At 49.9% G+C, this 26,286-nt stretch overlaps 1 protein-coding gene across 12 annotated transcripts in view; it reads left to right on the top strand.

Moving 5' to 3' along the window:
- Window positions 1-26,286, top strand: part of EIF4G1 (eukaryotic translation initiation factor 4 gamma 1) — a 1,670,216-nt gene that overhangs the window by 1,319,616 nt on the left and 324,314 nt on the right. The window lies entirely within an intron of this gene.

The following is a 26,286-nucleotide window of genomic DNA, read 5'->3' as shown; positions in this document are numbered from 1 at the left end:
ACAGAAAACATGGCATTGGGCATTAAAGCACGAAATTTCCATCGTGGCTCATCACCTTCCAGGAGTGAGGAACTCCCAAGCAGACTCCCTCAGCAGAAGCATGGCCCAGATACACGAGTGGGAAATGGACACAGTTCACCTGATGAAAGTGTTCGAGAAATGGGGTCACCCCCCTCCGGACGCCTTCGCGACCAAAGACAACAAGAAATGCGAGCAATTCGCAAGCAGATGGCCTCAAGAGGGCTCCAGGGGGGAGGCATTCTCCTTCCCATGGACGGACATGTTCCTCTATGCTTTTCCCCCGTTCCCCCTCATACGGAGGACAATACAGTGGATACGCAGATACAATTGCCGGGTAATTCTAGTGACACCATACTGGCCAAGGCAACCGTGGTTCTCCGACCTGCTTCACCTGTCGCTGGAACATCCCATAGGGTTTCCGAAAGCCCTGAACCTACTATCCCGGGACAAAGGCACGGTGTGGCATCACGATCCGGACAGTCTCAACCTTACAGCCTGGCTCCTGACTTTTCGGAGTTCGGTGCTTTGGACGTTTCGGAGGATTGTCAAAAAATTCTGCAGGCGGCTAGAGCCCCTTCTACAAACAAATCCTACTCCTATAAGTGGCAGAGGTTCTGCGAATGGTGTAGGGGACAACAGGGCCTACAACCGTTGTCGGTAACGCCGGAACAAGTTCTACCTTACCTGCTCCTCTTGGCGGAGAGGGGATTATCCTTCGCATCGATAAAGGTGCACCTGGCGGCCATCTCGAGGTTCACAAGGAAAAGGCAGTCTCCTCTATTTAGCGACAGACTTGTAAAACACTTCATGAGGGGTTTATTTCGAGCCTTTCCCCCGGAAAAACGTTTCCCCCCGACTTGGAGTCTCAACACAGTGTTGGCAGGCTTAATGAAACCGTCTTTTGAGCCTATGGCCACGTCCGACATAAAATTCATATCGTGGAAGCTGGCATTCTTGATTGCTATCACATCAGCTAGAAGAATCTCGGAACTGCAAGCGCTGGTCGTAGACCCGCCATACTTAAGATTCTTTAAGGACAAAGTAGTCCTGGCAACTAATCCTATGTTCGTCCCAAAAGTTCCGACAGTGTATCACAAACACTCGTACATTGTTCTCCCTACTTTCTTCGCCACATCATCGGCAGCAGAAAAAGCTCTTCATACCCTGGACGATAAGAGGGCTCTGACATTTTACCTACATCGTACACAGGAATTCAGGTCTACTAGACAACTGTTCGTCGCATATGGTCCGTCGACGAGAGGAAAAGCAATCTCTAAACAAGGATTGGCTCGATGGGTCTCATCGACGATTGCGTTTTGTCACTCTAAGGCCGGAAGGCCACTGCAAGGACATCCTAGAGCCCATTCTACAAGATCAATGTCCTCCTCAACAGCTTTATGGGCAGGAGTTCCGTTGACGGACATATGCCAAGCTGCGGCATGGTCAGTGCCCCACACGTTTACCCGCCACTACTGCCTTGCCAGGCAGCATGCGGACGAGGTGCAGATGGGAAGAGCTGTCCTGCGCCATCTGTTTCAGTAAGGTAAGCTCCACGCTGTGGAGAATCTGTTGTCTACCTTTTTAATGACAGTTTATTTTAGGTGGGTAAGGTTATGTGCGGTAACTTATTCCTACTGTACATATGCATTGTGTAGTATGTTGAGGGTATATTACATTGCATTCTCACCGCCGTCTCAAGTGTTACTGCTATACAATCTATTCTAAGCATGTGAATCCATGAAAGATCCAATGCTGGAGAAGGGAATAGTTTCTTACCTGTAACTCCATTTCTCCAGCATTGGTATCTTTCATGGATTCACATGCGTCCGCCAACCTCCCCGGAATGTAATGTATTTAATTGATAAATTTAACCCTTCCAACTTTGGAGGGGCCGAAATCTGAAGGGGAACCGCGGGGGCGGGCCTCTTATACGGGGACGGCCTACGGAGCATGCGTAGGCGGGTCCTAAAAGGACGTAGATAGGACACAAAAGTGTCGGAAGTTTTCCTATTGGAAAAGGCTATATATGTGTACCGAGGGGTCCCAGTCTGACGACGGGGAATATTCTAAGCATGTGAATCCATGAAAGATACCAATGCTGGAGAAATTGAGTTACAGGTAAGAAACTATTCCCTTCTCCAGCATGGGGTCTGGCATGGATTCACATGGTCATTAATATTCCCAGTCGTCGGGCTGAGAATCCTCGGTAAAGAAAATCAGTTTGTTTCACTTCTGAACTCTCACCTAACAACCAATCACTGGTCTCTGGGTCATACTGCCCCCAGCCAATGACTGCCATCTACCTCTGGCAGCCACCTTCAAGTTTTTACTGCACGCTCAAGTGTTGGGAATCCTTGTGCTATAGCTCTCGAGCTCTTACTGCGTTTTTCGCTTTTTTTGTAATTTATTTTTTGTTTTACTAAGAGTTTTACTCTATTTTTTCAGTCAATCGAGCCTCAAGCTCCACCAATTAACCTTCTGATTAACAGGGACCCGTTTTCGGATTCCTCAGCGCCCCTCAAAGGGTGGGTTTTTGTTGAGCTTCTTCTTGGAGGATTTCAGAAGCTTCTTCGAGGCCTACCCCATGTGGACATGGTGGAGAAGGACTCTGCGCCTCTCCAAGGTTTGCCCCGGCTGCAACCTACGGAACGTCTTTTCAGACGATGGACATTCCCTGTGCCTCTACTGACTACATTCGGACCAGTCGCATGTGGAGGACGACTGTGTGGCTTGTCGGGAGATGGGGCTGAGCACGCGGGCCGACCGACGCAAGCGCCTCAACGAGTGGCTGCTGGCCAAGGCCCCTGCTCTGGGTGAGTCCTGGCAGCCTGCCTACCCTGCCCAGAAGAAGAAAGCGGAGTGGTCTTTTAAGACCTTGGAGGGCGCCCCTCTCGCAGGTGTCTAACATAAGGCCAAGCACCGCGAGTCCCCTACTCCGGGAGCGCCGTTGCGACTGGCTCCTCGGCAGCCAGGGCGAGTTCAGCATCTCCAGCACATTCGACCACAAGCCAACGCTCATGTTCTTCGAAGAAGAGGAAGTCTGTCCATCCGGGTAAGCTTTTGGAGAAGACCCAGCACGGCCCTACGGAAAAGGCCAAGGTGGAGCGGGGCTCCGACCCTCCCCCTAAGGCGAAGGCCGTGGACTCTGCCAGGACCACAAAGGTCCAGAGGCATCAGACGAAGCCCCACGTCTCCACCAACGTAGTAGTGGCGTCCCTCGCGAAGGCCGCTGGGGCGGTATTCGCAGGGCACGGCCCCTATGGCGAGGGTATCCCTGCCTGCCAGGAGGGAGTCATCATTCCAGCCCATTGAAAAGACTCCGGAGAAGGTGATGCCCGTCATTTAACCGAAACCATCTCCCCTGGTCGCAGAGAGGGGGGGGGGGCACGGTAGGCCTCCAGCGCACAGACATTTCCTCAAAGGAAGAGCTCACCAGCCTCCCGGTCCTCCAGGAAGGGAGATGCGTCGAGAGCCGGCCCTGCGGGGGGTATCCCGAAGAGGGCCATGCCTAATGTACTGAGGAGACCGACGAGCAGCAGTCCTGTGACGACGGAGCGCATCATCCAAAGCTGCAAGCGCCCATCACCTCCACCCCAACAACCACCCAGGGATATCTGTGGACATTCTTACGGCTCTGCATACCCTGTGCTCGGAAATCCGAACAATGATGCCTCTTACAGCGGCTACCCACCCGTGGCTCCAAGGCAATCGTAGGAACCACAACCCAAGAAGAGGAGTTCACACCCCCCCCTCCACCTTTTCACCCCTTGCCCCCACCAAGGGATGACACAAAACCAGACACAGCAACGACGGGCACTGGCACGGACGACTGCGGCCTGGGGATCTCCCGTCTCCCAGGCCATATCTTCACCACCCGACGAGATTGGCTCGTTCCAGAGGAGGTGAAAGCGGGTGTCATGATCACAGAAAGTTAATTTAGTTGCCTCTAAAAAGAATTGGTCTTCAGTTTACCATTCTTGGATTTTGGGAAAAAACAACTCTGTGCAATGGAAGGCATAGTTAGTTACTTCCTGACTCCTAACATGGCTACCTATGTTATTCTGAGTTGTGAGCAGTGTTAAGTCTAGTCATTGCCTCTCTGCACCTATTTAAACCCCTCCCCTCGAGCGTTCCCTGCTTCGCGTTGCAGTCTCCAGCTAACGCTTACCGCTGCCCTGTCCTCTGTTATATACACTGATATGGCCACAGTTTTTGTTTCCTTAGCCCTTACTAGTATTCCTTGACCATAGCAGCCCTTTGTTCTTTTGCAGTTCCCAGTCACTTCCGAATTTCCTGTCACAGTGCCCTCCTACATAGTTTGTGTGATTCCAGTCAGTAGCTCCCACCGCAAGTATCTGCTCCTTCCCTTGTTGATAGTGTATTAATGCTTACTTCAGAAGTGTTATATTGTTGCAAGTTGTTGCCGGTTACACGTTTTGAAGTGAACCTTGTGTGCGCACGTTTTGAACGGAGCTCTTTGAAACCCCTTCATGTTAAGAGTAGTTTTCTGAAGTGAACCTAGAGTACACACGTTTCGAACGAAGCTCATGTTAACCTCATGTTTACGGGGGTGTTTTCTAAAGTGAACCTCGTAATAATTTTAAGTGTTTTGAATGTGTAACGCGCTGCAGTTTCTCTCTTTTGCATCATAGCATTGCGGAGTTATCGCGCACAGCATACAGAGCTTGTTCCCGCTCCTCATGGTGTTAGAGCCTTTTTCTGAAGTAAACTGTTTTATGGTTTTGGCGCCTTTATGCACGCATTTCACCACAGGTCCATTTATTCCTCATTTCCCGTGGGGCTCCACTGGGGTTTTTGTCAGATTGCTGCCTCTCGCTCCTATTAACTCACTGAACACTTTACCGTGGATTGGTTGTGCTCGTTGAAAATTTAATTGCACTATTGTCATTTTTTCACCCTTCCTAAGCCCGTGTTCCTAGAGTTAGACCTTACACTATTCGTTGGGGTTTTCTAGAACATTTTAATTCCAAATTGTTAGCCTTGGGTATTCCCTGTTGGCGCAGTTATTCTGAGCTCCCTGCAACTCTTGAATACTTAATCAAGCTCTCATCTCCGTGCCCTTAGTACCCTATCCGGAATTCCCCTCTGCAGAACAAGAGCCCCTGCACAGATGCAGGATGGAGAGCTCGCCCAAAAAATAATTAAGGTAAAGAGGGATAACTGAAGGAGTGTGCTAGCACACTTAAACAGTTGTAGAAATTCTAGCTGACCATAGGACAGTGGGGGCCATTCATATCCTAAGGAATTTTTGTGTGTTTTTTGTTTAGGAGTTCTTATTGAGGAAGTAGAAAGAGTTGAATATCCTTGAGAAGAACTTTGTCACGTAGTTCCATTCGTGAGTGTCCCCGCAGAGTTCAGGTAAGCGTTACAGCGGGTTTCCTTTACCAGTGCCGGGAGACGAAGAGAAAGACGGTACTTTCGATCCCGTTGTTGGATGACATTTGGGACGAGGGTTTGTCCTTCATGAAGGACCCTTCATCCGCTCTGGCGAAGAGGGATTGCTACGAGAAGTACAGAATGCTGCATTCTGCACCTAAGTGTTTACGGTCCACTGCCGCCCTCTCCCACACCCCCACTCCCAGACGGTGAGGGGAAGAAGTTGGATGCCATGGGGCGAAGTGTGATCTCGTCTGCAGCAACGACTATCAAGGCTGCTAATGCCCTCGCCATCATAGCGCGTTAAGACAGGAAACTTTGGTTCAAGATGGCTCCCCCTTCTGGATTTCCATCCAGACAAGCTGGCTGAAGCGTTTAAGATTCTACAGGAAGGCGAGGTGGCTTCGGACCACGCCATTACAGTGGCCACTAACATTGCCGACATGGAATTCCGCCAGATGGGCAACAGCATTTGCCTTTGTCAGCGAGGCTGGCTGAGGGCCACGAATTTCCGCCAGTATGTTCAGTCGAAGGTGTTGGACATGCACCTTCGATGGGACAATTTGTTTGCAAAGACTGTGAGCAAGTCTCTCCAGGCCATCAAAGCGGACACCGAGACTGCTCTTGCCTTGGGTACGCTTCTGCAACAGCGGCCGTCCTTTCGGACTTCTGGAGGGAAATCCCAAAGTTCCTTTAAAGGATTCGGAGGAGGTGTCTCGTCCTACCGTCAGCGCCCCCTGCTCATCGACCCAGGAGACCTACAGGGGCCGCGCCAAGAATAGAGGTGGACATCTTTGTCGTCAAGGCCCCCAAGGCGGCGCTTCATCGTCAAAGCAAGATTGAACCGGCCGTGGAATCGGGCTGGCGAACTTCATCAGCGTGTGGAAGACCATCTCCACCGACAGTTGGGTGCTGGACGCTCTTGCCCACGGACACACCCTAGAGTTCCAAAGGAAGTGTCCAAGGATACCACCAGTGGGCCGTCAGGAAAACCAGGTCCCTCAGCTGCTGCTGGAGGCCATGTTAAAGGGGGCAGTCGAGCTTGTCCTGAAGGGGCTCCGGCGTGTACTCTGGTCACTTCCTTGTCCGAAAGATGACCGGCGGTTGGAGGCCCATTCTGGACATCTGCCCTCTCAACTACATCAAGTCCCAAAAGTTTCGGGTGGTGGCCCTGCAGCATGGTCTAGGACAGCTGGAAAAGGGGCATTTTCTATTGTGGCTGGACTTGGAAGATGCCTATTTTCACATCCCCCTACACAAGGGACACAGCCAGTACCTACACTTTGTGGTTCAAAGACATTACCAGTTCAAGGCCCTTCCCTTGCGGTTGAATTCGGCGCTGCAAGTGTTCACCAAGTCCCTGGCCTCAGTGGCGGCGCAGCTACATCTGAGGAATCCGTGTGTACCCGTACCTGGACGACTGGCTCATCTGGGCGAACTCTAAGGACATCGCCGTCGACCACACAAGGAAGACAGTCCAACTCCTGAGGGACCTGGGGTTCGCGATCAACTTTGCAAAGTCCTGCTTGACTCCTTCGCAAGACGCACTGTTTCTGGGAGCCCGACTCAACAGTGTTCTGCCTGGCGTCTGTCAGAGGAGAGGATCGCGGCCATTTTGGGCAAGGTATAACGGCTGTTGGCCCTGAAGGTCGCAAGGGTGAGGTCTATCAAGTCCTTGCTCAGCATGATGTCGTCATGCATATACCTCATTCGGCTGTGCAGGCTACGGATGCGGCTGCTGCAGGAGTTCCTCGACGCAAGCTGGATAAAAGTGGCGGGGAGCTTCAAGGACAAGATTGCACTCAACGACAGTTTCCGTCGAGCGATACAGTGGTGGGGAGTGTGCGCACATCTGTCTGCAGGCACAGATTTCCAGACCCCACTGCATCCAGACCCCACTGCATCAGGAGACGGTCACGACAGACGCCTCCTTGGAAGGTTGGGGAGCGCATTCCGGAAGTTTTCATGCAATAGGTAGGTGGCTGCTGGAGAAGTCGTTGCACATTGTGTTGGAGCTGCGGGCAGTGTTTTGGGCCCTCAAGTCCTTCCTTCTGTCCCTCAAGGGTAAGATGGTACAGGTCTTCACCGACAAAACCACCACGATGTCCTACATCTGGAAAAAGAGGCGCAGGACCTTTGGCACTGGGCCGTAGCCCAGGGGATGCTCCTCATCCTGTTTGTTCTAGCAGGAGTGAAGAACACCATCGCCGAGTCTCAGCAGCGAGCTGCGCTCTTGCCACGAGTGGGAACTTCGGCACGACCAAGTGGATCACCGGTTCCGCAGATGGGGTCAATCCCCATATCTATCGGTTTGCGACGGCATCAAACACCAAGTTCCGGTAGCATGCTTCCCCAGCCGAGCAGAATGGGAGACGCATTCTCTTGGATGGACTGTTTCTGTATGCATTCCCTCCGTTGCTTCTGCGACTCACCAATCGACTGACGGTCCCGGAGCAGGATGATCCTCGTCGCAGCTGCGGTGCCGAGACAGATATGGTACCTGGACCTTCTGGACATGTCAAAGTCCCTTCCATTCAAGTTTCCGCAGACGCAGATCTTCTCGCCAAGGAAGGAGGCGCGATTCTACACCACGACACAGGATCGTTGAACCTGAAGGCCTGGTGCCTGCAGCACTAGAGTTTGGGGGCTAAAATCTCCTAGCGGATTGGAAGGAGGTACTCGCCAAGGCCAGAGCTTCATCTACTCTGAAATGCTACGGGCACAAGTGGAAGAGATTTGCTGTTTGGTGCCATACTCAGAAGATCGACCCTCTACGAGTCACTGCTCCGCAGGTGCTCCCGTATTTGTCATTGGCCAAGACAGCACTGGTCCATGCTTCCATCAAAGTTCATCTGGAGGCTATTTCCTGCTACACCAGATCCCCTGGACGATCATCCTTATGGTTGCATCGTTTGGTCAAGGAATTAGTCAAAGGACTATTTCGCTTGTTCCCGCCGGTGAAGGCCTTGGCGTGGGAGCTCAATGTGGTGCTTACGAGGCTCATGGGTCCCCCGTTCGAGCCTATGCATTCGGTGTCACTGAAGTTTTTGTCGTGGAAAACAGTTTTTCTTGTGGCCATCACCCCACACGACGAGTGGGAACGATTGAGGCCCTCTTGTAAACCACCTTATTTGACATTACACAACACGAGGGTGGTGCTGCGGACGCACCCCTCCTCAAGCCCAAGGTGCTGTCGGACTTTCACCTAAACGAGCCTTTGGTGTTACCTGTATTCTTCTTGTCGCCGGCTGAGAGGACTTTGCACTCGCTGGATGTGGCTAGAGCACTGAAGTTCTACGTGGACCGCACAAAGAGTTTTCGGAAGACATCACAGCTGTTTGTGAACTTTGGTCCTGTGAACCAAGGGAAGGCCCTCTCTAAGGCTTCCATTTCCAGGTGGCTCTGGTCGTCCAAGAGTCCATTCTACCAGAGCGATCGCTGCAACTACGGCGTTCCTGTCTGATGTGCCCCTGCTTGACATCTGCAGGGCTGCTACGCAGAGGTTGACGCAAACCTTCACAAGATTCTACTGCGTCGACCGGGATTCCAGTGAGGAGTCCAGAGTGGGCCAAGCAGTGCTGCGCAACCTGTTCACTTGAAGGTGAGCCTGGTGACGAGGTAGGAGTTGCTTAATGTTGAGATGGTGAAATGCTTAATGTTGAGCCTTGACACCTCCAGTAATTGTGCATGTGTACTGTTTTGCATTATTTATTCATGAGCATGGATTCAACTGCGAACCCCTACCCTCCACCACTCCCCCTCCGCCCCCCGCCTACCCCTCTGCAGCTCTTCTCGTGACCCTACTGCCCCTTTACATGCTACCATATCTGAAGATGGCTGCCAGAAGAGGGGCTTGGGTAGAGGACAGTCATTGGCTGGGGGCAGTATGACCCAGAGCTCCGTGATTGGTTGTTAGGAGAAAGACAGTTCAGAAATGAAACTAAAACTGATTGTTTTCTTTACCGAGGATTCCCAGCCTGACTGGGAATATGTGTATTTATTGTTTTATATAGTGCCTTAATTCAAGGCGCTCTACAATGAACAAAAATCCATTAAACCTGGAACAGTAGAAGCAATAACGGTAAACATGAGTCAAACAAGAAAATCAGCATGTAGAACAATTTGCATTTGAGAAAAGAGAGGAGGGGGTGTAGAAGGAGGGAGAGAGTAGTGAGTAAAGTGAGTAGTAGGAAGAATGGAGATTAAGAAGAGAAGGGGAAAGATAAAGAGAACACAGAAGGGTACACGAAGAAGGGTGAGAGGTGGGAAGGGGATCGGGGAGGGGAATGAAGCAGAAATTTGTGAGGAGCAGAAACAGGAATAGGTAGGAATGTATAGAAAAAGGTAGGGAGTTAGTGTAAGGGGGCAAGGAGCTGAAAGGAACGAAAACGAGAAGAGGCACAAGGGGGTGGGGGAACTGAAAGTTAGAAGAGATCAGCAGAATGAAGGGAGCGAGAGTGGGTGTAGAATGAGAGGGGAGAGCTAAGGAGGAGCAAGGTTGTGAAGAGATTTAAAGACGAGACAAAGGAAGTAAAATTTAAGTTGGGAGTGGAAAGGAAGCCATCCTAGCTGAGAAAGTGAGTTGGAAATGGAGTCATGAGTAGAGAGAAGACAGGGTTTGGATGGCAGAGTGATGAAGGGATTTGGGGAGGGCAAGGTGGGAAGCGGGGACACCAAAGAGAGAAGAATAATAGAAAAGGCGAGAAAAGATGAGGGAGGAGATTAAACGTTTGGTAGCATGGAAGGTGAGAGGGGTGAACTTTACGATGTTAAAAAGATGGTAGCGACATGCCCGAGAAGTGATGGAGATATGAGTAAAGGAGAGGGAAGAGTCAAAGTAAATACCAAGATTACGAGCATGGTTGGAAATGGGGAGACTAGAAGGGGGAAATTGAATAGGAGAGGGAGGAGGAAGTGTTAGATGGAAAGAACAAGACATCAGTCTTGTCAGTGTTGAGAGATAGTGAGATGACATCCAATTTTTAATAGCAGTAAGACAGGAAGAGACATTGAGATGTAAGTCGGAGGTGAAGGAAGAAAAGGAGAGTAACAGTTGGGCGTTACCGGCATAGAAATAATAAATCCCGAAGGAGGAGATGATAGGAGCAAGGAGTGAAGTGTAAAGGGAGAATAAGAAGGGTCAGAGGACAGAGCCTTGGGGTACGCCGTATTCGAGAGGGAAGGTGGTAGAGGTTTGCCCGCCCCAAGAAACAGCTAACGAGCGGTGGGAGAGGTAAGCGGAGAGCCAGTTAAGGACAGAGCCTTTGAAAGCAAGGGAGGAAAGAGTATTGAGAAGTAAGGGGTGATCAACCGTGTCGAAAGCAGCAGAGAAGTCAAGGACGATGAGATTGAGCATTGCTTGGAATAACGAGCAGTAAAGGGAGAGTTAAGGACATGGATAAGAGCGGACTCAGTTGAGTGTTTGGGACGGAAGCCAGATTGCGAAGGGGGGGGGAAGGAGAGAGTGGGTAGTGACAAAAGTAGAGAGCTGAGAATATGCTAAGCGTTCAAGTAATAGAGAGAAAAGGTAAAGGTGAGATTGGGCGAAAGTTGGAAGCGAGAAGGGGATTCTTCCCTATTCAGTATAGGGATGATAGTGGCATGCTTGAAGGCAGAAGGGAACGTGGACATAGAGACAAGTATTGAAGGAGGTTAGATAGGGTAAGAGATGGGGGGGGTAAATCTTGAGGATAAGATGGGATCGGAAGGGGCGGCGGTAGGGTGGGATTTAGGAGAGAAACATCAGAGGGCGTGATAGGAGAAAGTTTATACATTTGAGCTGAAGGGGAAATGTAGGGAGGGGGGGAACAATGAGAACATACACTTTTTTGGCAAAGAGAAATCATTTTTTCAGAGTATAAATTGGCAAAGTCAGAAGGAGAAAGAGAGGAAATAGAAGAGAGGTCAGGAGGGGAGGGGAGATGAGAGAGGGTTTGAAAGATACGAGTATGTATGTATGAATGAATGATGTATGAATATTCATGAGCATGTGAATCCATGCCAGACCCATGCTGGAGAACAGTTACAGGTAAGTAACTTGTTTCTGTTGATCTTTGCAAAAAAAAAGATGTAATACTCCTTGATTACCACTAGATGTTGGACCTATATGCACAGTATGTGAATATAAGGAGGTACAATCCTCAGAAATAAGATTACGGCGAGTTATGCGTTATGCATGTCTTTACTGTTAAGTGTAGGTGATATCACTTGAAAATCACCAACTGTTTTAGTTGCAGATGTTTGTCTTTTATTGTACCTGCGTAGTTTAAAGGCCTGATGTATTATATTTTTATATCTGTGATGCTGCATTTGTGGTGTTAACGGAACCTATTAATACCACCCTGTATCGCCTTAATGCTCAAGCTACATTACCATGACAATTAGGCTAGATGCAAGTGCAAATTATCCTGTAAACTAGCTAGGGTTCCCTCACAGAACCCCCACCACAGATCATTCAGAATAAGAGGCATTTAAATGTTTCAAAATCCAAGCCCCGCATTTAATGTATGACCCAATGATGGATGTGCTCAATCTGTTAAATTGCATCGCCAGCTTCAACAGTCTCTTATAGGTACTGTTCCACATCGGGTCCAGTCAAACAGTTACTTGCTAGAAACATGCATGGAATACTTATTTCTTCCTCAAAACAGCATTTTACTTTGAACTTCACAACCTAGGGATTAACATGTTTAGCCATTCTTATTTGGAGCCCGAAGACCGTTATGGCACAAATCGGGAGCCATTCAATTTCTTTTATGGTGCTCCGTTTATGTGCAAGTTAAGCTAATACAAGCCATAATGTACTGTTGGGTATGGCCTGTTAAACCCTTTGCATGAAGGACTTGACAGGAAGTTTACTTTGGGGTTGACCGTGTCAATCCTTTGGAAGGCTCTTCACAACGTCTAAACCGGAAATATTTCACCAGAGTTTATTTTCATAATACCTCTGTGTATACATTGCTTGATTCGAAGAATGTTAGCCTATTTCTGATGCTTGTTACTCTGCTTAGAATCACATGCTGTGCATATGGTCCGACATCCAGTGGTTACTGCAGACTATTGCATCTCGTCTTTCGGGGATCGAAAGGGGACGTCGGCATAGGCGGGTCTGTAACACTATCCCTAACATGACTTGTAGTGTACCCAAAATCCTCATTGTTTTTTTCTGCCCAGATTACTGGTAACCCTAATGTGGAGTTCTTACATAGAGATGGCGTTATTGTCATTATAATCGACTTTTTTGTTATTCCCATTAAGTCATTTTGGCGTCGTTTCACAGGATTCAACAGTCTAAGACTGCTGCAGACTTAAGACGCCTGTTGATCCCAGTGGCTCTGCCGTCCACTTGGCCGGGCCTTCTGGCCGGCCTACACAGTAGGGAGAGTGGGGTCGGGGACATATCCTTTATTAGTATGTCTTTCCTCTTTAACCCTCTCTGCTCCCTGGGTTTCGTCATCGCTCTAATTGTCTTTCGCTGTGGAAAAGACGCCATTTACCAAAGTGCCAACGGAACCGCCAATCTTCGATGGGATCCTATGATCGGCAACCTTCCCTGCAACCGCAGTCAGGCCTGCGACTGGGCAATCCAAAGTCAAGGGCGCTAACACTAAAAGACACGCCGATGCCGCTTAAGGGCTGTGTTAGGGAGAATTCTCAAAAATGTGCTACTTCTCTTCAGCTTAGAGATCCCCAGCAAGTTTGCTGGATTTTGAGGACTTGATTTTTTAACCTGGAAACTGTGAGCCTTTTTTCCCACTCCTTCATGTATTTTGATGTGTGTTTTACTCGTGTTTTTTTAATATGGAGTTTTAAGATAACTCCATATGCATCTTTTCATGTGTTACACAGCACCCTCCGTGCAGAGACACAGGGAGGTCTTTTTCTCTGGGATAAACTACTGTTTCCCAGAGAATGTAAGGTTAAATCAACTTTACTAATCTCTTTAAAGTCCTAGACCCAGCACACACTATCTTCATAGAGTGCCGGAGGGGTTACCTAGTATCCCCTGTATCTAGAAACTCATGTAGCAGTCAAACACCAGCCTTTTCTATCGAAATGATCGGTGTTAGTGGTTTTACAACGAACTACCATGAATTTTCCCAACCGTGAACACCGGTAGCTAAAAATCACAGGAGCCATGTTTTTCAAGATGGCGCCTTAAGCCCCTTTGTTTAAACAGGTCCTGGTCTTTTATCACAATTTCTTTTTGGAAAGGTCCTTTTAGTGTTTGTCGCTACGCGCCAAACCAGGTTTGGTCCCTTTGTTTCCATGACTTTGGCAGGCTTCAGGAACGAAAACTGCCTCTGGCGCCTGAGTGTCTGGGGTGGGCAGGAAGTGAGGGAGGTGCCCGAAACTCCCTGTGCTTAGTCTCCCAGGAGACCCAAATGCACTCTGGTGTGATTGGCTGGCTGACTATCCGGCAAGGACAGCCACCCTGCTGGGTGAGAGGCAGCTAGGCTGGAATGAATGGGAGAAAACGGTTGAAAAGGCAGTCGACCACTGGAACGAAAGAACCGAAGACGAGCTGGAAGTGGGTGGCTGCTGCAACTCCTGGACCATTGGTTTGCCCGGTGCAGGTCCGAATTGCCAAGTTCATCTCGACAGAGAAGCCCCTTCAAGGATGACTTCTTCCTTTTGAGTTGGTGGGATCAATCAACTCGTAAGCCACCTGGATACCAGGCTGGTTAGGATTAACCAGGGGGGGAAGGACACCAGCTTGTGTGCTTGATGAAGAGCTACTCGAACTGAAGGGACTCCCATTATGTCAGCATTTTCCGACGATCCTGTGCAGTGCAAGAGTCTCCTGACATCCTCCCTCTTGTCCCCACGACTGATGCTCAGGAACAGATCTGCAGGAGCGGCCAGGAACCAACATCTTCAGCTGCATCTTTTTCTTCATATTAAGGTACTGTGCCAACCCGATTGAGAGAACGCCTCTCTCGCGGTGAAAGTACGTGGAACTTTCCCAGCTTGCAGGCCTAATCAGCTTGTGACCCAACAATTGATTCTTTTTCTTACAAACTACTTCTGAGAACTTTGGCAAAGACTACTGTTTACTTCAAGGCTGCTCTTTCCTATCCAAGACACTAGTCCATTGACTTTGGCCTATGCATATTGAACTGAATTGAGTACTCTCGTGAACTAATACGATTTGCACTGCCTACGAAAGTATTTGGGATCTATTCTGCTAACTTGTGCCTTTTTACTCCCATTGAAAGTAACTGAAATGCCCTTTTTGCACCTATTTCAGGGGAGCCTAATTTGTTCAGAAACGTATTGGTTTGATTTTGAAGTGTTTGCGTATATTAAGTTGCCTCATTTTAGTGAATGTTTTCTAAATGATTGTGTAATAAATTAATAAGTTTTACCAAGGAACCTTGAGTAAGTGTCTACTTGAACCACTGTGATTGTAAGACCTCTGTGTAACATCTTGTACTGCTCGCATTCCCTCTTGAGATGAGCCTTGCTGCTCAGCTCGCTACCACAAACTGTGTAGTACAGACCTATAACAAAGGTTGGTTTTTGCTTAAGCCTCTAGTCCTAATTGTATGTGGTGGTCCCAGGGGGTACTGCATGCAATTCTGCCTAACACCGGGTGGCGGCGAAATCCACCGCTCAGCCCCCGGTTCACCCAAAAGTTTTGTATGGTTACTTTACAGGAAGTAATCCCGCTGTTGAAACGGGATTACATGGCAACCGTGGACATGAAAGCTGCATACTTTCATATTTTAATGTTGCCAGCTCACAGAAAATTTCTAAGGTTCATGATAGTGGACAAGCAGTATCAGTTCAAGGTGCTCCCATTCGGCCTTGCCTCGGCACCGAGGGTGTTCAGAAAGGTACTGGCAGCACACCTGCGCAGACTATCCGTCCTGGCTTACCCTTACCTTGATGACTGGCTCATAATAGGAGTCCTACGAAACATGCCTATTGAACACTCAGAAGACAATAGACCCCTTATTCAGTCTTGGATTCTCCAACGAGAAGAAATCAAGCCTAGACCCCAGTCAAGTCAAACAGTTTCTAGGGCTCTAATTTGGACAAAAGGCGGCCTAGTCTTCCCCTCAGAGAGGGTTCAAAACATGCGGTTTCAGATCCCTCAATATGTAGCCAGTCGGGAATTGACGGTACGCAAAGCCATGCGACTGTTATGGATGATGGTGTCCTGCATTTACTTAGTTCCTCATGCGCGTCTGCATCCCATGCAAGAGTGGCTCAACGGCCAGTGGTCAGGCCAGTGGACAATGGGAAGATCTGGTATTTGTCTCGCCAGCCCTCGTTCTCTCTCTGCAGTGGTGGTCAAGGGAAAACCTCTTGAAGGGGAAGCCCTTCACCACCCCACAGTAGAAGCAACTCTCATGACCGACGCATCACTCACGGGGTGGCGGGCTCATCTGTTTCAGCAGAAGGCGCACAGCCTGTAGTTCCCACAAGTAGCATCCAACCACATAAATCTGTTGGAGCGATTAGTGGTATTCAAAGCACTGAAAGCCTTTCAGACAGTTACAGGGGAAGACAGTTCTGATCTTGACAGACAGCACCACAGCCATGTACTACCTGAACAAACGAGGGGACACACACTCCAGGGCTATCCAAGCTGTCCCAAAACATTTGGCTATGGGCTCTCAAACACAGGATGGTCCTGTTGTCCCACACGTTCCAGGGGAACTCAATCTTCTGGCAGACCTGCTCAACATCGGTTTCCCACTGACTGTAGAGTACGAATGGCGACTACACGAAGACAGTGCAAGAATGGGATTTTCCAGACATCTGGTTTGCAAAGGTAACGGGTGCCCCTCTCTCGATAGAACAAGGCTTGATAACCTGTTCAGTGGTTATTAACCACTTGAGAGTTTGCAGCCACTGCCTTTTCTCACTGTGCCTTTCACAGATGGGAAATATCCATCTGTTCTTTCGAGAGAGGGGCGCCCGCTACCTTTGCAAAACTATTTTTCAAGGAACGTGGGATTGGTAACCCTAGGTCTCCTGGGGGCAACCAGACAAGGTCTCCCTCTCACTGTGCTTAGAGAGGCATCAGCTTCACCTCACTGATGATCCCCAACAAGGGTGAAACACGTGTATGGGGTTGCTGGTGGTACTCTCGTTCAGGTTGGAATTGCCATTGCATTTCGGTGCTGGACTGCCCCTGGGCAGGACAAAGACTGATATGCAAATGGATATTTCCCATCTGTGAAAGGCACAGAGAGTAAAAGCAGTGGCTGCGAACTCTCAAGTGGTTAATAACCACTGAACAGGTTATCAAGTCTGTTCTTTCGAGAGAGGGGCGCCCGCTACCTTTGCAAAACTATTTTCCAGAGATTGACCTGTTTGCAACTCTGGCGAACGCTCCATGCCAAGATTTCACCTCCAGGTACCCACAGAACCGCTCCAAGGGGAACAGCCTCTGGATAACCTGGTCGGGGAAATTTGTTTACGCTTTACCCCTCCCCAAGCCCCCACCCGCCACTCCCTTACTCAACATGGTTGTGAAAAAGATGCACCAGGAACCAGTCACCATGAAACTGGGGGTGGCCCCCATGTGGGCCCGCCAGCCCTGGTTCTCATCTGATGGAGATGTCCCTCTCCACTCCGATGAAACTGCCCTGCCCGTACAACATGCTTTCTCAGGACAGGGGAGAGACACTGCACCCATGCCCGCAAACTCTGCACTTAGCGGCCTGGCTCCTGAGGTCATAGAGTTCGGACACCTTCACCTCCCTCAGAGGTGTATGGACATACTAGGGGAAGTGAGAAAACCCAACACCCGGTATTGTTCCAGTAAATGGAAACGCTTTATCTGGTGCAATGCAAAGAACGTCAATCCCATTGACTGTTTTACTCGCATGCTACTTACTGGACTCTGGCCTGGTTTTTAATTCCCTAAAAGTTCACTTGGCTACTCTCTCAGCCTACACTACGTCACAACAAAAGGTGTCATGGTGGAAGATACCAGTTATTAAGGCTTTCATGGAAGGGGTTAAGAGGATTCATCCCCCCCCCCCCATTTCTAACCCAGCTCCCGGATGGGAGTTAAATGTGGTTCTAACTAGACTCATGGGGGGGTCCCCCTTTGAGCCTATGCACAAGGCAAGTCTAAAGAACTTTACCTATAAGACAGCCTTCCTAATGGCGATCATTTCTATTAGAAGGGTTAGTGAACTACAGGCCCTTTCAGTTTTAGACCCTTTCGTTACTGTCCCCAGAGATGAAGTGGTTCTGCGCACTCCCACTCGATTGGCGCCTAAATGTATTCCCAAGTTCCACGAGAACCAGTCTATAGAACTGCCCACTTTCAGGCATGTTAATTGGGTTCTGGAAGAAAGGAGTCTACAAATGTTAGTTATGCGCAGAGCAGTCATGTTAACTTGGAAAGAACAAAATCACTGAGAAATCAAACCAATTTTTCGTTTCAGTGGCAGCTGGCAGAGAAAGGGGATCCTGTCTAAATCAGCTTTCTCAAGGTGGACAGTCAAATGCATCACACTTTGTTTCTCTTTGCTAAGAGAGAACTGCCAGTCAAGCCTAGAGAACCTACTACTCTAGGCACTGGGGCTTCCATAGCATTCATTTTAAATGTCCATTTGCAAAGCTGCAACCTGGAATTTTGTACACACCTTTACAAAACACTATTGCCTAGACACTCATTCTAGGTCTGAATCTCAGGTGGGGCAAGCAGTACTAAGACCTCTTTTTACTACTGTTCCTTCGCAGAACCCACCTCCAACTCCGGGTACTGCTCGCTAGTCTACGCACAGCATGTGATTCTAAGCAGATTAACAAGCATCAAAAGACATGCATTACTTACTGTAATAGCATTTCGAGGGGATTGGGTCCTCCGACGTATTCCATATCAATGACAGGTAATCACCACAGCTGTGCTGCTTCGGAAGCTTTTTTCTGCGTCCTGGTCGATGCGCCGTCGTCGAGGACCTCCTCCTACGTCATCCGATGTGATAAGTAGGACGCACGACGCCCGTAGCCTCAGTTCTGTTTTTTCCGCGAACGTGTTGCTTCGTGAATCTCGGTTACGCCTCGGCTCTTTGGAGTTCTGTTCTTCTCGGTTCTTCGAACCTGTTCGTTTTGTGAGAAAATCCTTCGCAAGAAGATGTCTTCTACTTCGTCTTCGACCCCGCGTCCGGGCTTCAAGAAGTGCGGGGAGTGTGGTTCCAAGATGTCGATGACGGACTTGCACGACGCCTGCCTCTGGTGTCGCGGGGAGGCCCACGACACGGATGACTGTATCGACTGCCAGTCGCTCACGTCCAAAGCCTTACGTGAACGTAAGTTGTTGTCGGTAGGTTGGGTGTCCAAGCCCCGGAAGTCGAAGTCTGCGGGGCGTTCGACGGATGATTCGAGAGGTGACTCTCCGTGTCGTCGTCGGATGTCTCGTGGGTCTCCTAGGAGTCGGTCTCGCCACTCCTCGGCCTCTTCGAGGCATTCTCGGAAGCGCCGACAGCGGTAGTCTTCCAGGTCCTCTTCTGAGGACTCTGCCCGGCACGTCGCTTAACCCACCAGCCGTGCAACGCCGGAGGAATGGGCCTCCTACGGAAAGAAAATGCTGGCGATTCTCGAGTCGCAGGGTACTAAACCGTCCGGGCCCCCCCCCCCCCCCCCCCCCGAGTGTGGTCGGCCGTGAGAGGTCAAGAGACACCGCTCGCAAGAGTGGTCGGCACGAGTCACGGGAGAAGTCCCGTTCGGACAAGGGGACTCGTTCTCGACGTACCAGTTACAGGTCCCGGTCCTCGACTCGTTCGATACCGTGTGCACCTGTGATGCCTTCGAGGAAGACATCGACGCCTGAGGCGTCGACGGGCTTTCTCAAGGCTCCGGCTCCGAGGAAGTCATCGAGGGACACGCTCAGAGCTCCAGCTTCGAGGACTGTGTCGATGCTGGCGGCACTGCATCCGACGTCGATGCCGATCCCTGTTCTCTCGGCGCCGATTCACTCATCGCCCTCGACACCTTTCGAGGCCGGGGTGTCGGAGGTACCCTGTGGCACGGGGGAACCCCCTAGAAAGGCTCTGGTTAAGAGCAAGCACTCTCGGGTGCCTTCTTTTCACCACCTGGAACATATTTCGGAGGTGGATGAGGATTCTGATGGCCTGGTTCCTAGTCAGGTTCCAGATGAGATGGTCTCGGGCCATAGCCAATTTGACGATTTGAGGCAGTCACTGCATGATGCCAGTGGACTGGACACCTCTCCGGGGGTGGAGTTTTGTAGGCCTGAGCCTGGCTCTCATGCCGATTCCTCGTACCGGCGCCTTATGGCTAGGGTTTCTGAGTACTTGGGATGGTCTGCTCCCCCAGGGGAGTTTGTGCAGGATGATCTAACGGACATCATTGATGTTGGTCCCCCAACTGACCCGGTACTGCCGTTCCATATGGCTCTACAGAGAAGGGCGGCGGCGGCTTGGACTGCTCCGGAGAGTCTCCCGGCGGTGGGCAGATCCTTGTCGCAAAAATACCGTCCAGCCAGTAGCGACCCCTGCTACTTGACCAGGCACCCCACTCCGGAGAGTTTGGTGATGCAGGCGGCCACGGCCCCGGCAAAGCAGGCGTCGTACCCTACCATCCCTCCTGATAGGGACGACAAACGTTTTGATGGCTGGGCGAAGAAAGTGTTTTTTTTCGGGGGGTATGGCGCTTCAGGCGGCCAACTCCATATGTGCCTTATCTCGTTTCACACACTCTGTGGAACTGTGTTGCGTTAGCCGCTGAACATATTCACGAAGGGGACGAACGGGATGGTTTCCTTGCTATGGTCCAGGATGGTAAGGATGCCATGTGTGAGTCCGTTCAGTCGGGTTTGGACATGGCTGAATGCGTCAGCAGGTCCATGGCGGCGAGCACTGTGATACGCAGGTTTGCGTGGTTGCGGAAGTCGGGGTTTGCTCCTGATGTGCAGTCCTGGCTCCTCAACATGCCCTTTGACGGTGAACAACTTTTTGGCAGCAAGGCTGACGAGAGCCTTGAGAGGTTGCAGACCTCCAAAGCTGCAGCGAAGTCGTTGGGCGCTGCAGTTCGCCAACCTCTGCCTTTTCGTCCTAGGGGACAGCAATGGAGGGGTGGTTCCTTTCGCTATTACTCGTCCTTCAGTAAAGCGATAGGAGCTAGCAGTCATAGGCCAACGCAGGGGTACCAAGGTGGACGACAGGGTACCCGTGGTGCCAAGGCCGCTCGGGCAGTTGCCTCTTTGCCCTCAGGTAACGCCGCAGCCGCTACCACTCAGTCATGAGGCCATGTCCCATGGTTTGCCGGTTGGGGGAAGGCTGGCGCAGCATCTTATAGAGTGGTGTGCCATTACTTCAGATGTGTGGGTTATTGAGATCATAACCCACGGCTACTGTCTTCCTTTTCGGCAGAGGCCTCACGACAATCCACCAGGGAACCTCTTTGAAGAGTCCGGATACGCTCCTTGCGCAGGAAATTCAAGCCCTGCTGGAGAAAGGCGCCATAGAACTGGTGCCTGTAGCGGAGAGGAACAAGGGATGGTATTCCCTTTATTTTTTGATTTCGAAGAAAGACGGGGGATTGAGACCCATCATGGACTTGCGCGGTTTGAACAAACTCCTCAGGAAGGACAAGTTCAAGATGGTTACTCTAAAGTCCTCCAGGCCCTTCAGCTTCAGGACTGGTTGGTGTCTCTCGACCTCAAGGATGCTTACTTCCATGTGCCGATCCATCCCAAGCACAAGAAGTACCTGAGGTTCGCGGTTGGTGACTTGCACTTTCAGTTTCGGGTCCTGCCGTTCAGATTGACCTCTGCCCTGAGGGTTTTCACCAAGCTCATGGTGGTGGTGGCAGCGCATCTCAGGCAAGGGGGGGGATTCACGTCTACCCCTACCTGGACGATTGGTTGATCAGGAGGAGCTCTCCCAAGCAAGTCCTGGATCATCTGTCCGTCACCTGCCACTCCCTTCACAGGCTGGGCTTCTCCCTCAATTTCAAGAAGTCTCATTTGACGCCAACACAGCGGCTCCAGTACATCGGAGCAGTGCTCGACACTTCCTGGGGCAGTGTTTTCCTCCCCAGGTGAGGGCTCTTCACATTCAGCAGATGGTACACAAGTTTCAGCATGCCCAGACGCTCCAGCGTTCGAGTTCTTGAGGTTGCTCGGCCTCATGGCATCCTGCATTCTTCTGGTGCCAGAGGCTCGCCTGCGGATGCGATCTTTGCAATGGGCACTCAAGATGCAATGGTCGCAGTCCTCCGGCAGGATGTCTGACCCGGTTCAGGTGCCGCCCTCGGTCGCCCAGGACCTTCTGTGGTGAGCCGTCGAAGGCAACTTGATGAAGGGGGGCTCCGTTTTGGCTTCCCTGGCCGGAGGTGACGGTCGTGACGGATGCATCCCTCACGGGATGGGGAACTCATGCCAACGAGCTGACAGTCAGCAGTCGTTGGTCTCTGTCGGAGTCCAGACTCCATATCAATCTGTTGGAGCTGAGGGCCGTCAGGCTAGCCCTGAAGACTTTTCTGCCGACTGTGCGAGGAAAGAATGTCCTGATCCTGACGAACAACACAGTGGCCATGCACTACCTCAACAAAAAGCGGGGGGGGGGGGGGCAGGGTCACTTCCTCTGTGCAGGGAGGCGATGCAGCTCGAGTTCTGGGCCATCCAGCAGGAAGTTTCGATCTTGGCAGTTCATCTGGCCGGAGACGAAAACGTGACGGCGGACGCTCTGAGCAGGCAGAGCACGATCTCTCACGAGTGGGAGTTGGCTCAGGAGATTCTCTTGGAGATCTTCGCCCTTTGGGGGACCCCTCATGTGGATCTCTTCGCCTTCAGTGTCAACCGGAAGTGCGAGAGGTTCTGCTCGCGGGAATTTCCTCCAAAAGGAGCCTTAGGAGACGCGTTTGTGGTGGAGTGGTCATTCCCACCTCTGTATGCGTTTCCTCCAGTCCCCGTCATCCCGCAAGTGCTGCAGAGGTTACGGAGGTTCGGTTCCCGTATGATCCTCATTGCTCCGGCGTGGGCTCGGAGGAAGTGGTACCCAGACCTTCTCGGCTTGTCCATCTGTCCTCCACATCGTCTTCCCTATCGAGACGATCTGCTCTCACGGGAGGGGGGGTCAGGTTCTCCATCCAGAGGTCAGATCCCTCAACCTTCACGCTTGGCTTCTGAAAGGTTGAGGTATAAGGATTGGGACCTCCCTGAAGACGTGATGGAGGTGTTGCTCTCGGCCCGATGGCCAGCAACAAAGTCTCTGTGCCGTTGGCGTAAGTTCTGTGACTGGTGCAGAGTTCAGAATGTGGATCCTTTTGCATGTGACATCCCCATGGTTCTGTCCTTTTTACTTTCTTTGGACCACAGGGGCTTGCAAGTGGGTACCATTAAAGGGTACCTGGCGGCGCTGTCCATCTTTAAGCGCTCGTCTAAAGAGTGTTTCTACTTTAAAATCCCTTTTAATTTCACAGTTTCTGAAAGGGCTCACTAATGTGTTCCCGCCGTTACCTTTCCTGGTGCCCGGTTGGGATTTAAACCTTGTTCTTAAGTTTCTTATGGGTGCTCCGTTTGAGCCTTTACATTCTTGCCCTTTGAGGCTGTTAACTCTGAAAACTGTTTTTAGTTGTGGTTACTTCCGCTCGTAGAGTGAGCGAGTTACAGGCACTTTCAGTTAAGCCACCCTTCACTGTATTTCACAAGGACAGGGTTGTCCTTGGAGTTCGTCCTTTTTTTCTTCCGAAGGTGGTTTCGGAATTTCATTTGAGCCAGAAGGTTTTTCTTCCGGCGTTCTATCCTCCTCCACATCCTGGTAAGGAAGAGGAGAGGCTCCATAGCTTGATCCAAGGAGAGCTTTAAGCTTTTATGTTTCACGCATGTCCCGGGTCAGAGTGGACGATCAACTCTTTATTGGTTACGCTGGAAAGCGTTTGGGACAAGCTGTGACGAAACAGACTTTGTCTCGCTGGATTATTTTGGCCATCTCTCAGTGTTACCGCTTGGCGGGTAAAGACCCGCTGGCTTGCGGGCCCATTCTACCAGGGGTATGGCTGCATCTACTGCCCTGCAGAGGGGTGTTCCTATTCCCAACATCTGTGATGCAGCCACCTGGGCTTCAGTACATACGTTTGTACGTCACTATTCCCTCGATTCCATCCGAGGACAGGATCTGGCCTTTGCCAAGGCGGGCCTTTGCTCTGCTATTTGATTGGCAATTCTAAATTTTGATTCTAAATTCTTTCCCTCCTCCTTGCTCTGGTACTGCTTTGGGAGTCTGTCATAGATATGGAATATGTCGGAGGACCCAATCCCCTCGAAGAACAAGTTACTTTCTTACCTGGTAACGGTCTTTCGATGGGATGGTCCGACGACGTATTCCATATCGCTCCCTCCCTACCTTCCCTGCTGCAGAATTTCTTTTGCGATTGCAGCTTACGTTCCGCAAGGCTTTGTGTCTGACTGGCAGTAGACTAATGTCACACGTTCTGGGGGAGAAACTACAACTGAGGCTACGGGCGTTGTGTGTCCTACTTATCCCGGATGACGTCGGAGGAGGTCCTCGACGACGGCGCATCGACGCAGGACGCAGACGCTGAAAAAAGTTTCTGAAGCAGCACAGCTGTGGTGATTACCTGTCATAGATATGGAATACGTCGTCGGACCATCCCATCGAAAGAACGTTACCAGGTAAGAAAGTAACTTGTTCTTCTGAGGATTGTCTGCTTAGATTCACATGCGCCCACCGTTCCTCCTCACTCGGGTGGAAGGAACATAGAAGTCCTACTACTTTCTGTCAGGCTGAGAGGTCCTGTGTCCGCGGAAGCTGCTGAACCCCCGACAATCCCCCTGAAATGTAATTCTCAGAACTAGGTTTCTATTCAGCTCTGCAAACTAAACCCCAAAGGGAAAGGGGGAAGTGGATAACAAAACAACACCAGGCTGACTGCTTCAAAGCTAACCAAAGCTGAACCTGCAGAGGATATAAGAAAAGCAGATACAAATACTTTTATTACTTAACCTTAAGAGTGGGAAATACTTTAAATCCTTAACTAATAATTAAGAATCATACCTGGTTCTTCTCTTGAAATTTCTGAGAAGCTTGTAAAGAAGCTGAAAATCTCTCTTACCTGAGACTCTTGAAATTCACAGCAACTTCTTTGAGTAAATCTGGAAAGTTTTGCTCGTTGCCTTTTTTCCAAAATTCACTAGTTGTCCAGTTAAATAGTCTTTATTTTTTCTTTCTTTTTCTTTCAAACTTCTTTTGTTTTCAAACTTTTTACAATTCAATAAAGTTTGTGAATTCTTGAAGTAACACGTGCAAAACACACACGCGGATAATCTCAATACAGAAGATTTGCACGTTAAAAACTTCCTGCGTTGAAGAACACGCGCACTGTAAGAAAAATCCACGCGCAAAAAACACACGCGCTTGTAAAAACACACGAAGCAGAATTCACGCGCAGATAACACACGCACTTGAAAACTCCCCGCTGATGAATTTCCGCATCTATTCACACGCGCCTTATAACCCACGCGCTAAAGAGTTCACACGCGGTCGAGTACGCGCGTTAAAAAACACGCGCAATTGAGTTCTCGCGCTGAAGCACATGCGCTTGAAAACACACGCGCTACAGAGTTCTCACGCGGAGAACAGATTCTCGCGCCAGGAAGCACACGCGGTGGAAACACACACGCGCTACAGAGTTCTCACGCGGAGAGCCGATTCTCCCGCTAGGAATTACACGCGCTGGAAAACACACGCGCTATAGACTTTTCTCACGTGTAGAACAGATTCTCGCGCCAGGAAGCACACGCGCTGGAAACACACACGCGCTACAAATCGCACGCGCAAAAGTTCAACGGTAAGTTTCAGATTACACGTAGTACGCGTTTTTTTTTAAATAGCGTTCAAGTGCACTCAAAGTTCAAAAATATAAATTCAAAGGTTCAATTTTACGAGTTCTCACTTAAATGTCATTAAGATAAAAAGAGCTGCAGTTAAAACAAAGTCACTTATCTCCAGAACAATTTCTTTAAGATCTTCAGAGTTTCCTGTCTTCAAAACGAATTCCTGACAGCAGATAGCTTCTCCTGAAACCCCCAAGAAAGTAGCCGCTCAACTGCTAACGCCTGAAGGGTAAATTCACCAGGCCCAAGTCTAAAGCAGGAGCAGCCACTAAACACGTCCTCTCAGCTGGGGTTTAGATGATGAAAGGCAAAGAGTGACAGTTTAGAATGTTCATTGTTGTTCAGCAGTGTTTTGCAACCAATCAGAGCTGTCACTGTGAAACTCCATTTTGCCTTGGGTCAGAACCAGGATTCTGAATCAGGAAGTTAAGGCCAAACCAACTACAATAGGAAACTTCCCACCCACACAAGGCTAATCTAAAAAGGATAATAAAAGAGAAATAATGGGAAAGAAACTTGAATAAGGGAAAATAGCCTGAATAAGGGAAGGAAACCTGACACTTTCTCCCTTTTATGTACTCCCTCACGTTAGCCTTGGGCTCCCTCATGGCAGAAAAAATATAATCTGAGGGACCTCGGCGCGTAAGAGATTTTGGGTACACTACACGTCACGTTAGGGATAGTGTTACTAACGCACCTATACCGACGTCCCCTTGAAAGACGAGATGCAATACTCTGCGGTTACCACTGGGTGTCGGACCATATGTACAGCATGTGAATCTAAGCAGATACAATCATCAAAAATGCTATTACGGTAAGTAATGCATGTCCCTTACAACCCCTATTAAGAACTGATCTTCCATCCCTGACCACAGGTACCATTGGTGATACTTTGGAGGATAACACACTTTCCTAGGTTTAGGAAGTCAACTGGTGAATTATCCTTCACATCTCCTCACGTGCTGAAAGCTCACCAGTATTCTCATGTATCAATTTCAAGACTCTGTTCCTTAACACAG

The sequence above is a fragment of the Ambystoma mexicanum genome, chromosome 10, assembly GCF_040938575.1.
Source record: "Ambystoma mexicanum isolate Mex_15411 chromosome 10, UKY_AmexF1_1, whole genome shotgun sequence".
Lineage (NCBI taxonomy): Eukaryota > Metazoa > Chordata > Amphibia > Caudata > Ambystomatidae > Ambystoma > Ambystoma mexicanum.
This window is presented reverse-complemented; position numbering and strand designations above follow the sequence as displayed.